The 15115-nt window shown below is 27.0% G+C and overlaps 1 protein-coding gene across 7 annotated transcripts in view; it reads left to right on the top strand.

Annotated features, from left to right (window-relative positions):
- Positions 1 to 10774: 10774 nt before the first annotated feature.
- Positions 10775 to 15115, top strand: part of LOC147073790 (UNC93-like protein) — a 99475-nt gene continuing 95134 nt past the window's right edge. For 6 of the 7 annotated variants that reach the window (XM_085944566.1, XM_085944564.1, XM_085944563.1 and 3 more), the window contains exon 1: positions 10791 to 11059. The gene's annotated coding sequence lies outside the window, so the exon portion shown is untranslated. Of the gene's footprint in view, positions 11060 to 15115 lie in introns of all 7 variants that reach the window. The other variant, XM_085944562.1, reaches the window with a different exon arrangement.

Raw genomic sequence — 15115 nt, 5'->3', positions numbered from 1 at the left:
GTGAGTGTATTTTAAACTAAACGATTCAATTTGTGATGTTTGTCCTTACCTAGTCTCATTATAGTCATTATTATTGCCACGGTGATGAATAATGATAATACAGAACAATAATTTATTATTATGAAAGTAATAAAATTTTATTGTAGATGTTAAATTTTTAAAGTAGCAAGAACGTATGTAATTATAACACAATAGAAACGTCCCTTAAAAATAAACTAATTACGGTAGGCTATTCAATAGTTTCATACCAAAAACAATTTTGTAGGAAAATAGCATAATGGTGCATTCATTTATTATTTATTGTAAAAATAAGGGTTTACGAGTTTTACGACACGTCATAAATATTTTTTAACACGTTGAGTCAATTGTCGAAATGACATTGAATCAGAAAACCCTGTTTCAACTGTATTGTCAATCTTAAATGCTTATCGGAGTGAATTCTTAATGTTTTAGCAGATTTACACGAAGTACCTACTACTTAATTAAACCTTCATAAAATTTATAAATATCCACTCATATTTATCATTTTCAAAACGAAAAAATTCTGCTTGTGGCCACTGGTCAACAGCATTATATGTTAAATCAGTTTGGATACCAACGACAAAAAATATACTTATATGTAATATATAGAAAGGTATCGCCTGCTGAGATGTTTAACCAAATTTTAAGAGAACAAATTTAAATAATACAAAATGTTTTAAAAAACAAGCGATTATCACTAATAAGTAGATTTTAGCGGAATTGTACGATTTAAATTACCAAACTTTATCATATTAATTTTACCACCGAAAATTTTGCCCGCAAAAATAGACGTGGGTATAAAATTAACACGGCGATTAGATGGCGATGAAAATAAATAAGTTTTATCACTCACAATAAAATATAAGTAATAAATTAGTAGGTAAGTAAATTCGCAATGCATACCAGTCAAAGGTAAAAGCGAGACTGTACTGAGATGTTTCATACTTTAGAAATTATTATACAAATATGTAGGTGCCAACTTTATTTTTTATTGAATTTAAGTTATTTAAGTACAAAAGGTTTTCAAACAATGTCAGCAAAGGCACAATTCTTTTGTAGATTGCAGCTGTAGTTACTTTTTTTATGTAAGTATGCAATTATTTGGAGTGTTTAGACAATGCATTTAGACACGGATGTATCGACACAAAAAAGAAAATTGAAAGAAATTTAGGGATGTCATAAATTTTATTTTTAACCCTTGCACGCCCGGCATGACATAACTTCGTTAATTTTTAATTTTGAGAAAAACTTTAAAAGATACATTCACACATAAATATCTCAATCTAACGAACCGCAACGCAATTTTAAATGAATCCACGAGCCGGAACGGTATATTTTGGAATCCCACGAACCACAACGGCGCTCCGGTGCGTTCCTGTCCATTTCGAGCGCTGAATTTTTGCCAATCCTGGATCCTGAAAGTAGAATCATGATCAAGAATACGAGTAGGTACCAAAATACCAGATGTAATCCTTTGTCCTAATGGTATTCTAGTATTATTTTTTTCGTGCCCTATCCGTTATCGGTCATTAGCGAATAGTTCTGCCAGGTTCTTAACACAGGACTTTCTTCTTCTACCAAGGATTTGCTTACCGATTTTTTATTTTAATGATAAGATGCAAAAGTAGATATTCTTCGAAAGTCGAATAATGTGGCCAAAGTATGACAACTTTGTTATTTATATTTCTTTTTTTATTTTTCGTCTTCGACATCACGGTGACATTTTGTAACTTAGTTTTTTTCCTGATGATACAGAACATACCTACATTAATATCAAAAGCACCAAGTTTTTTGAGCATCGGTTATGTGAGTGTCCATTCCATAATATAATAGGAATAATTATTGTAGTATAACATAGTTAAAATAAAACTGTATAAATAACGCCTGCAAGTAATATTAATTAGGTTGTATATAAATTAATTACTTAAATGACTTCATACAAATAGTAGCGATTATTTTGTTTCGTTTATTTCAAATATTTACTTTTCACCGTCATGGATTTGTATGTGAACAGGTGTTTTTGTCTGTTTTTGATTTTTTGGCAAGTACATTAAATAATATTTTTTGTAAAAAGAATATCTATCTAAAATGGGCGATGCAAAAAACGTCTTCTTTAGAATACCAAAGTAAGTTCCATAAAAGTACAGATCATTTTCAAATAAAAACGTACAATGTTTTTGATGTGCTAGGAATTTTAGAACAAAGAAAGATAATCATATTATTTTTGCGCAGCCTATTTTCATTTTTTTTAACTTAAAAATGAAGTCAAACTTGCCTTTTTAGTTTAATTTTCTGTGAATTCGGTAAATTATCAAAGGTTTTTTCAGTTATTTTTTTAAGACTAAAAATGTTGTCAGAATCATTGTAGCTAATATTTTTTCATGTAAAAATTACAAATCTGGATTTATTAAACATATTTTTAAATGTAAATAAAATTTAATTAGGGCTAAACTAATATTATATTATTATGAAATTTTATTGAGGTACGTTTTTTTTTCAGCCAATGTAAAATAATAAGGCTTAGTAATTTTTTTGTAATACTCTCAAGTATCTTTAATTCAGTAATTAATTTACTACAAACTTGTATATGTATGTATGTGTCTGGGCTGTTTTGTGTTGCACTGCATTACGGACAGATACATCAAGTTAATTTTTTTCTTTCTGTCCCTTTCCGCAAGCTCATGCAACTAAAATAATAAATAAAACTATATACATGGTATTTGTGTAAAGGCTTGCGTACTTACCCTCGAAAGTAAAAAAACCCTACACATTGATTTTAGATAAAAAAAATAATGCAAACTCCGATTAGTTTGAATATAAAAACCAAAGTTTTTGACTTTGATTTTGAACGATTTATTTAAATATTGGGAGAGGTTCCTTAAACCATTAACCCATTATAGCGACGGGATTTTTGTTAGCTATACGTAAATTAATAAATAAAAAATCCATAAATGTATTGCCGTTAAGTAATATTTCATCACAGAAAAATAGTACCGTTTAATATACTTTTTCTTACCTAATAATATAATAAATTCGTTTTATTTTGACCTATTTTTCTATAGAAATTTATTTGTAATATATTTCTGTTTATCTATTTTATTATAGAGATTAATGTAGAATTTTGGTATAATTTTGGTATAATTTTGCAGTAACGTTTTGGAATATTAATGTAAGTATTCGATCTAGTCTATAGCGAATGGTTACATTTAATCAAACGTAGTTGACACTTTTTCTCCAACAAAATTTATTCTAATGTCTTTGGGTTTGCAAAGCAATAAAGTTCTTATTGAAATGCAAATATTCAGAAAGGGTTCCCGAGCAATCACTTCACGGTATTACTTTATTATGTAAGGGCACGCTTTTTGCCAAAAATTTTCCACTACCTACATACATAACACTGGATGCAATATTCCAAGTCTTTTCTCCTTCGTCTGTTATATCCAAATTTACGAAACCAATTTTGAACAAGTACAAATTTAAAAGTATTATTACATCGTATATTACATACCACGTGTAACTTAGCGAGTATGGAAAAATGATATGTGCATTATATTAGGTATCATAATATAATATACGTATTACTAATAGTAAGCATATTAATCTGCATACTAAAGGTAAACCATGGTAAATTCACAATGATAATTCTGCATTAGAGACAAAATAGTGATTTTTCGCTCATTATTTTGCTCATATTTTTAGAATACTTAAAGCACGTACTTATTTACCTATTTTGATTTCCTAGATATTTTTTTGTGTTCTTCTGAATTTAAGAATCAATTGATCAAATAAGTTTTTTAACGTGTAACTCCAAGAGCATTTCAACATTTTTCATTGTTATTAAATATATTGATTATGAGTTACTGCTACTGCTCATGTTATAGAGAACGTACAATTTCTCCAAAATTGGAGTTGACATAATTTATCTCACTTGCATAGAGGTTTATAATGATATTAAAATTCACAACACATGTATGTATTAACTCGAAAATACAATTTCTCTTCTTTTCATCAGTACTGATCGCACCTACCAGTTATCTGATTTAGGTAGTTGGTGGCTAACATTTTCCCAAGTAGAGAAAATAAGCCTATATAATATAGTTGAGGTTTTTATTAGGAATGGTTTTTAGTCATAATCCTGATGCGTTGGCTACATGCACTGTATCTAAATAATATAAATTTTTTGACTAGTAGCGGGATGGACCAAATAATCCACTACTTGAGACAGCCACTCTACCGACCATGCTACAGTGGGTGTAAGCAGGTAAAAATGGGTATCAAACTATAAAGCGGCGATAAAAAATAACTGGAAAAAGTTGTAAAAGGAAGCCAGGACACCAAGAAATATTCCAGATTTTCACTCTTAATAACGTTTATTTTACCTACGTAATATTTTCATAAATAGTAGTACAATATTTTTTATGCTATAGAATTATTTAGGAATTTATTAAATAAATTAGTATTCATGTATTTTAAAAATATACTATTCTAATGACCAACGCGTCGTAGGATGGAAATCAGTCGATCGCACCATGGTCCATATGAATTTAGTATAAGTGAAAATGTAAAATACGTATAGGTACATTCAGTTATAATATAATATGATTTTATCGAGTTTTTAAACGGGAAGCATTACCTTTTGATATTTTTATTTCTTTAATCAGCTTATGTGACCGTCATGTTAATATATGAAGAAATCCGCGCGACTTGTGTCACTTGATTTGTACTTGTATACTCCTGCCTTCTACAGGGATGGGAAGATAATATGAATTCGGTATGGCAAACAATAATACTCTCATTTTATTAAATTAACCGCGTAAATGCCGATATGCTAATATATCCGTCTTTACTTTGGGCACCAGATAGTCGCGTAAACATATAACTGCCAGTTGTCTTTACGTACTACGTGCAGGTACACAAGTGTATTATTTTGATAGATAATATTCCTTTTAATAGTTAAAATTATGATAATTTCAATAGTAATAATTAAAGTAGCTAATAATTGATATGACTTCTTTCCACGTAAAGTGAGATATGTGGTAGTTGTTTTATTAATGAATGTTTGTAAAGTCGGGGTAAAGTCGGACAACTACGATTCTGCAAAAATATATATAATTAAGAAAGTATCTAATAATACGTAAATAATATTATTAATACTCACTGAATTTCAGGTGAATAGTAATAAAGAGAATGGGACAACTGGCCGCCAGTACAACTAAGCGCCTCACTGTCGAATGAAATAAATAGACGTTCGTTACGATTTTATACAAGGTAGACGAGAAATTTTAATCAGTTTCTATCTATTACTCAGTAATTTTAATTTATTTTGCCTTTAACGTAATCTTTTTTATTGCGGATTGAGAATTATCATGCCTGAGGTATTATATAAAAATAAAATAACTGTCATCTTATTGGAACTTAAAAATATGCACAATTTATTAAATTATCATTAATAATTTACGTATGCATATTTAAATTCTCACTAAGTATTAAATAATATTAATAATAATAATTTAAATATACAAAATAATATTAAATATATATTTTAAAAGCACATAAATAATTCACGAACATATATGTATTGTATTCGCCCAGTTGTCCCGGCGCCGAATCGTCCTAACCCGTCATAAAAACATAGAAGTTCTAAGAATTCATACTTCAAATAGCTCTCCTGTAAACTGCGTTTTTGTAGATGTCCGAGTTTACGTAGGGACCGTCGATTTGTGATTATCCGATTTTTTCTGTATTCTTGACTATTTCCTGGTAATTACTGGATATTGTTATTCTATTGAGATATGAATAAGTATAGATTATCAGGATGATAATGAATCATAAATACGTCAAGATAATCGTTATATTGGAAAAATAATCGTATTTTGATAAAACTTAATATCAATAAAATAATAAACTCGAAAAGTTAATAATCGATAATATTTTTTCGAATTTTTTATAAAGATGATTCAAATATTGCAATAGGCTGGCTTATACCAACGTAAAATTTCAAATATAGAATATTGGTATGTCTACCATTTTTAATAAAGTGGATAACTACTTTACTGTTAAAAGAAAGTAAAACAAAGATAAAAAATTAATTTCAGGTGTGACTTGTGATGTATACTGTATACTGTATGTATACTGATTGATGTATGTATACTGATTTAAAAGTGCTATGCTTAGGTATACTTATGTAAATAATAGCGGCAAAGGTTGGAGGTAGGCTTTTAAGATCCAACAAAAGTGCACACTAAATTTTGTCAGCCACACATATTTTTTTACATTTAACAAAGACTACAATTTGCAGATGGTGTAGGTTAGTTTAAGTTAAACCCTGCCTAAACTAACGCATAATAGTTTTGTGTGCTAATGGCGATCCGACAAAAATATTGTACAATTTTTTAGATATTCTTTTTCACAGATGGTATTGGTTAGTTTTATTTTTTATTCATTAAGCCCTGCCTAGACCAAACCGTAATAGATAAAAGATATTCTTTAATCATGACAATCAATCATAAATAATTCTGGATATTTTATTGATATACACATATTTTTTGACTATTATCTATTATGGCTTGGTTTACGCAGGGTTTAATTAAATTTTAAAGACTAATCAAAACTATCTACAAAATGTAAGTACCTAGTCTCAGTTAAATGAAAACAAAAATACATATGACTGACAAAGTTTAGTGTGCACGGTTTATGTTGGATCTTAACAACCTACCTAAACAATTCGGTACTGGTTAATAGGTGATATTTTGTGATATATTATAGCTTATTTTCAGGCAGGTAGCACATCGCGCATGAGCGAGTGACCGATGTCAAATGATTACAAATTGTAAACATAAATTAAGTAGGTAAATATTATAGAAAAAAGTTATAGAATACTGATTATTATACACAAACACGATAAATTTTAACATCATTATATCCGCGATGAATACATTTATACAAATAAACCTTTTATAAAATAGCCATGAAATTAAATAATGCATAAATATTACATAATTCAAAATATATTGTGCAGTTTCCATATTTTTCCATTATTTACAAAAATCTTAATTTTTAAAATATCGATCGCACAAAAATGACGTTGCTTTAAATTATGTATACAAATTGTTTAACTTTACAAAGGGTACAAAATTAGTTAGGTTTACATAGTCAACATCTTTACTTTTGGCCAATAACTGAGTCTAATAAAATTTTTTTTTTTAATTTTTATGTATGTAGTATTCTTACCAACCCTGGATTTATCTACCTAACACTTAGGGTTAAAAATTAAAAATATTATTAAAATACGTTAAATTTAAAATACTATGTGAAAATTTAGACGATAATATAATGAATTAAAAATATAGATGCTAAAGTATTTCCTACATCCAATTAATTACAATTTCTTTAAATTAGATACATACTTTAATATAGAATACAGTTTATTTAATATTATGTTATTGTGATTTCTAATTATAAATAGTTGTACGGATTGTTACAAATTATTATAATAAAACTAATAATATACAGGTCTCCTGGATATGATCAACATTACCCGGAGATTCATAGCTAGCATAATGCGTACTTGGGAAAAGCCCGTACTAATTCAAAACTATCGCGCAAATATTGAGTTAAAAAGAAGATTTCATGATAATAAATAATATATTCACGTCAGTGGATATAATAATATAATGGACAATATGAAATATGATTGTTGTAATAGTAGTGGACGAACTCGTTTTCTATTGTAGATGAATTAATTTGCAACACTGGCTAATGGAGGATAATATACATATCAGTATAGTTCATTCGGATTGGCATTTGCGAATAAAATATTTAATTATTGATTTTTAATGAAAATTATTTTCTAATTTAAATCTATAAGAATTACTATACTTTTTAGTCAAGAATCCGAATAGATATTTTTGACATAGGTTCCTATCTTGTTAATAATAATTAATTATGTATCAATTCGTAAAGATAATATTATTAGAATACCTCAAAAACCTAATCTTAATCTTGAGGTAGACTTTTTATCAGATATTATCCCCGTGACCACCTATACTAATAAATAAATAAAATATGTCGGTAATAACTTAATTTTAGAATAATATTATATTAAAGCTAGTATTTACGTACGTTTACATATATTATTATATGACAAATATGTACGAGCGGTTATGCGTCGGCTTATAATGTCGTAGGTCCCGGTTCTGGAAAAAATAAAAATTATTTTTCATTTTGAACCCTGAGTATTGATCTAATAGGTTTAGCAAGTGGCTAACATCCATTTCTCGTAAAAAAGTATTTATAAAGTATTCTTTTTCTTGCTTATCATATACATTTGGTAAAATTCGCAATAATTTATCCTAAGTAAAATAAAACTTAATTTATATAACACATAATAAAACACGGCATAAAAAATATTAATATATTATTATTAGTAAAAATATAACACGTTTTTTAACAAAATCAAAAATCGATCCCTATTTTTATAAATAATTGAACATCAAACAGATTTAAACTTTGGTTTCTATGAAAACAAAGATAGTCAGTCACTAAGTCAGTCATTCAGTCAGTCAGTGATTGTGATCTAGACAAACTACCTACCATTGAATTATCCAACTACACAGAATACTTCTTCTTGTTATATTTATAGAATATCTTAACTCACAATATTTGTCATATTGTTTCAAGTAAAATGTGTCTATTGTGTTTCACGCTACAACGAGCAGGTATTGTCAACTAGCCCGATAAGCCAGTAGTTGATTCGTTATTTACAAGATTACTAGTTGCCTGATTAAGAATACAATCTTGTTTTAAACGAGAAAATGCGATAAATCGCATTAGGAACTGATTACATTTGTTATTCATAAATATTCAAAGAAACCTTTACTCTTTGTTTTCTAACATATTTTCAATAGATATGTATAAATTTAAGAGATTATCGTTTTTATCAATTAATTTATATTTTAAGTCAAGGTTTAATATTTAACACAATATTATCCTACACATACTTACATTATAATTTCAATGAATGAGATACTAATATACTGAGTTATGATTTACTTAAAATAATTATTTTTGTAAACTCTTCTCATCTGTTTATCAAACAAAACGCTTATAAAATAATCTATTGACTGATATAGTTATTTTATTCAAACTATTTTTTATTACAAATTATAAAATGAATATATATTTAATATTTTATTAATTTTAGTTGACATAATATTATCTAGTATAGCTGCCCCCCTTTCAGTTATTAGGAAAGCCCTGAAGAAACCTCTAGCTGCAAGACTAATAGAAACATTGATTTGAAAAGAGAAAGTGCTTAAGGATAGAAAGTAAAATAAATTTACGTAATTTTGATACGTATGTACAGCTACTAGAACTAGTCAGCATTGTAACGCTCTAAGTAATAAATTATAAATTCATTCTTAAAAATACATACTTGCTATCTCATAAATGTGATATGCATAAAGAGTTAGGATTTAAAAAGATTATTAGATTGCTACTAAAGATACCATAATATACTATAAGAAACTATTATATTACAGGCATAGTCTTTTAATATCTCTTATAATATTATTGTAGAAGATAAAAATAATCCCTGCGATTTGAAGTTAGCAAAACAGTAGTAGGTATATTTCTAAGAAATTTTGTTGAGAAATATATACCTATGTAAAAATCTAATATACCTAGTTTAAAATCCATTAGAATTATCAATTTAAATAGTAGGTAATTGAATTTCTTTGACTTCGACTGTTTAGAGTAAAAAAAATACATTTATTTAAAATAAATATATTATGCACAAGCGAAATGCTACTATAATAATAATAAATTCAGATAGTCCTTAGCTAAGCTATTTAAACAAGATATACAAACAAGGAATATCCAAACTGTTACATTTTGTATGTATAGAAATCGTTATCAAGGTTTCAAATGCAGTTTAAGTTAGTTAAGATAAACCCAAAAAAATACAATGAATGTTAGGTTTTTACAAAATTATATTTAAGTTAATATAGGTTTATACAAAATATGTTGAAAAAACCTTTATTCTCTACAGAAAGGCTTTCTCACACAGGGCATAATGTATGATATTTAAGTAACGAAAAGGACCACTGGCCTACTGATTAAATTAGCTACAAGTGACTTTGCAGGTTTATTTTCAGAGAACTTCATACTACTGAGTTATGATATAATATATATTTTCCAATTTTAACATGTATAAAAAACAATCTGTCACAATGAATAGATAAGTATCCAATAATAATAATTATAATATTTATTTCAAAAATCCCGTAAAATTTGTAAAACCGTATATAACTGCACATTAATAAGTAATAACAATTATTGAAATTAAAAAAATAGCCGCCATTTTTAAATAAAAAATCGGATTGGCAACTGAGCAATCCTCATATTTCGTGGAGTTAACCTAACCTAACTGTGTGTTCATGCGCTTGTAAAATAATTTCAAAAGTCATAATAGAAATAAAGTATGAGATTCTTTCTATTTATAGTCCAAATTTAAAGTATTTATTATTATATATTATGTATGTATTGATTAATGTATTAACATTGTAATATATAATTTATTATAAATTCAATATTGTAACTAAACGAGCATTTGAAAGATACAATCTGTCTCGTTGATTACTGAGTTTTGCTTTTTCCGTTTGAACAGACTTACCAAAACGTAGTTGAGAGCCTCTTGCGATTCTAATAATAATCTAAATCCACTGGCATGCTTTAATGTTCAATACGTCACATCCTAGTAGACAATATACTACCGCCTGTATCAGTTATGAATGTACCGTGTACCTATTGCAAACGTGGATGTGTTGTGATTTTTTTGAAAGAAAGATACTATCGTGAACTTGATATCGTGAAGTTTTAATAGAATAACATATAATATTAAGTATATGTATATAATTTAAATAATGTTAACATAATATAAACAAGTGATTATTAATTTATGTAAATAGTGAAAGTAATAGTGTTACTAAAATCAATTCTTCAGATTTGGAAACATTCGTCCAGATATTTATTTATTTTGGTATATTTTTAATTTTAAAGCTAGTATTATTGTTATAAATAAGTTTATTTCATATTATTATAGTGATAAAATTATGAGAGTTAGTTATCAAACGGATTAATATTTTAGTAAAATACTATGTCATAACATTTTATACAAATGAATGTATATTGTATTCAGTGCTATCTTATCCTAATTTATGCAGCAGAATAGATTTTTAGGTGGCAAACATAGATAAAATATGACAATATCAACACTAGTGAGACTAAAACTACATACGGTTATATTATCTGATCGTAATTTAAAAATATACTTATCTTGCAGGTTAAACTTAGTGGTAAAATATTAATGATAACTTTAGTCAATAATAATTATAATGTATAGTAGGTACATATTTTTTTTAAACTATTTAATAAACACTAGGGCAGGCTTTTCCGAAAATTTTTATTTGAATAGTTCCTAATCATTTTTATTTTTATTTGACGTTTCATCGTTATTCATAAATTAAAAAATAGAGTAAATGTTACGTACATATTTAAAATATGTTAATAATAAGTATTTATGCAAAATTGACGATAATATTCTCAACGATTATTATGTAAATTTTTTTTTCATTCGTTGAAGGATTTTTTTTATATTATTGTTATAAATAATAACGACATTATTCGATATCCGGTAAGCCGACAGGCTATTAACATTGACATTCAGCTATATATTACACTATTACACTATTACAGTATCGATACATACTATTTTTTATCGTTTCTGGATTCTATTAATAGTTTTTTTTAATCTATGATTACAGTGAGTATACTCGCAGACTGTGACATAACATTATAATATTGCATTATTTTTATTTATTATACAGTTTTTTGTCGCGTTGTTTCATATTAATAAAATTTAGTCTATACAAACAGTGTTACTATGCCTTAATATTAACTATGGTGACTATCTACATCAAGTGATATTACGAAACATGAAAATTGTATACAATTTACTAAAAATGTTCAGTACTTAAAACGTCTAAAAGAAAATAATAAAGAAAGTTTGTTGAAGACTTTCAGTCAATTAGTACATTTTTTATGATTATTTTGGTTTCATTTAAATATCAATATTTGATATTTTTTTAAATTTAAAAGTATAGGAGAGATCTTTGAAATTCATAGTTTTAAGCTATTTTTTGCTAAATATTACAATTTTTACAGTCTTAAAAACTTTTTTATTATATATCTATCATATCGAACCGTTTTTCAAATCTTTCAAATAAAAATAAAAATATATTTTTTTAACGTCTACGGCTACCTCAGTTTTCAGTAAATTGTGTTAAATTATAGATTTTAAAATGTTTTCACAAAATTTAGCGTTGGTACCTACTTTTTAATTTCGTATTAATAATTCACTTCCTCTTAATATTTTTTTTATAAATTATTTTATTTCAATGTCAAATAATTTATCGGATATTATTTAATTTACTCTTTTCATATTATTTTCCCAATACTGTAATAGTACAAATTTTTATTATGAATACGATCATTTAATATTTAAATAATTTCAAATATATTACAATATTACCTTAAATAATTATTTATAACTAATTTCATTCATAATACACATGATAATAGTTATGTTGGTACGACGTCGTAATTAAATATTATTTTTAATCAACTCTTTGTAATAATATTATCATCATAAAATAATACTAATTTATTACTATTATCACTATCATAATATTAGTCAGTAATTAAATATTTGATAAGATGAGGTATTATAATCAATTTCGCAATAGTCATTTTCTAAGTATACATACCGTACACATAGCGAAAAAATATATAATCTAGAATTAAGATTGTATATAAATGAATAATTGATAAAACAATATAAATTCCTCAGTATGACGTAGTACATTAATAAATTTCTCATTAATAATACACACTTCAAACCTAGACTCGACTCGTGTTAAAAATATTAAAATTATATACATTACCTACTCTAAATTTGTGACCATAATAAAATTGGCTTCGATTCAAGGTTTACATTTGGCAATGACATCAATTTTACTTTTATCAGTTAAAACTGTAATTTATTTACAACGGCAAATGTAATAATAAATACAATGAGTAGTTTACTTTACAATTTTCTTCTATACAATGAGTAGGTACATACTTATTTTAATTTGTTTTGTTTTGTGATATTTTGTTTTGTAGCGGATTAGTATTGCCATATTGATGCCTACATGTATTTTTATTTTAATTACACGAATATTCTAACATAATAATATTATTATAAGGAAAAATACTGCATTAAAATAATTAAATATGTAAGTATGATAGTACAAAAACAGACGGTCTACAGAAATCTATAAAATAAACAAGTTTGTATACTTACATCGTTATTCAGTTTTTTTATGTACAGTAAACAGCTTAGGAGAAACTTGTTTTGAAGGTGGTATAAGAACAAAATAATAATTTCACTCAATCATCATGATGTTTCATTTTTCTGCAGCACAGGTCTCTAGTACCGACTTGATATTGGTTTAGTATGTGTAAATGTGTAGTAGGTAAAAAAATAAATTACATCGAACATTACTCATGGGATGGTGAAATTTACTTTAGACAGTAATAGATAAAAACAAGGTCACAGATACTTTGCCGTCACCGGTTTGTAATGGTTTCATTTAGAAATTTTGCATTTGTAAAGAATTGTTTGGCAAATACATACCTACTGTCAAGCTGCTGTATAAAGAAAAATAATAATATAACGCAATAGAAATTTTTGTAACTATACAAAACAGATTTAAAAAAATACATAGACAAAAATTAAGGCAGAGGTGAGAAAAGCTTCATACATTCACTTTATTTATAATCCATGTATCCCTCATTCATCACGATCCCGGCAAGTGCCATTTAGTTAAATATATTGCAAACGTTTTTTTAATAATATTATATATTTTGTACATCACTTATTTAGACATGTGCCACGTGCCAGGAATCGTCATATTGATTGAAATTACACGCGTGTCGTCATATTATTTGATAGCTATCGACAATGTTATAATTATTGTACATAATAATTGCAGACAAGCCAAACAGGATAAACTATGCCAAATATTCTTTTGCAATATGGAAAAAAAAATAATTTTATTTTTTCAGTTTATTTCAAGGATAAATAATTGTAGTGTATAATATACTTACGTATGTCGTTTATTTAGTAATTTTTATCGTTTAGTTTATTATAAAAACGATTTTATATTATAAATTGTTGAGCGCGAAATCACGCTCATCGTGACCGAGTGAAAAACGCATACCTTGCAATACCGCGGGGATTATCTGCATTAATATTATTTTATTTGTATGTAGTCTTCTTTTTGTGTCATCTTCTTTTGAAAATTAGTGGCTAAATTGCAGTGCAACGCCATTTCTACCGGTCAGTTGTATTAGATCACCAACGTTTCAACGTTGATCAATTTACAGAAATCTTCATCTACCTAAGATTCTGCTATCCTCTATCTTTTCGTACATTATGAGTTAAAGTAAATTATATTTCATCGCCTACAATTCAGTAACGTAAGTTAGTATACCGATGGTTTAATTTATGATTGGAATATTATAGCTTTCTTAACCCATGAATAGGTATCAAACGCTATCTAAAAGTGAAAAGTGAAAAAACATAATAATAATAATATAGTCGTACCTATATAAGGTTTTGCAAATTTGCTATCTGATAAATAGGCGTAAATAAATGTATATATTTAACATTGTAACTATTAGGGGATTATATTTTCAGCAGAGAGGCGTATACGAACATAATATTATAATCTTTTTTTTAATAGCATGAACGTCAATATGGTTGAAGTATGCAGTTTTCTTTCTTGTGAATAGCTATAAGATATTTTGACGTACTGGCTCGTCTTAAAATATCCTCATCGGTAATATTGTGATGAACACATAAAATCCTCATAGCATCTGTGCACGTGCATGGATTTACTTGCACCGATAGTGTGTACTTCAAACTATCGCGATGATAACTGTTACACGTACAAGTGCTGACTGTTTCGTTAATCTCATTCTCCAAGAGTAA

This window comes from Rhyacophila brunnea, unplaced genomic scaffold, assembly GCF_057557595.1.
Source record: "Rhyacophila brunnea isolate RB1 unplaced genomic scaffold, BYU_Rbru_1.0 scaffold_17, whole genome shotgun sequence".
NCBI lineage: Eukaryota > Metazoa > Arthropoda > Insecta > Trichoptera > Rhyacophilidae > Rhyacophila > Rhyacophila brunnea.
Note: the sequence above shows the minus strand (reverse complement) of the source record. Positions and strands in the feature narration are given on the sequence as shown.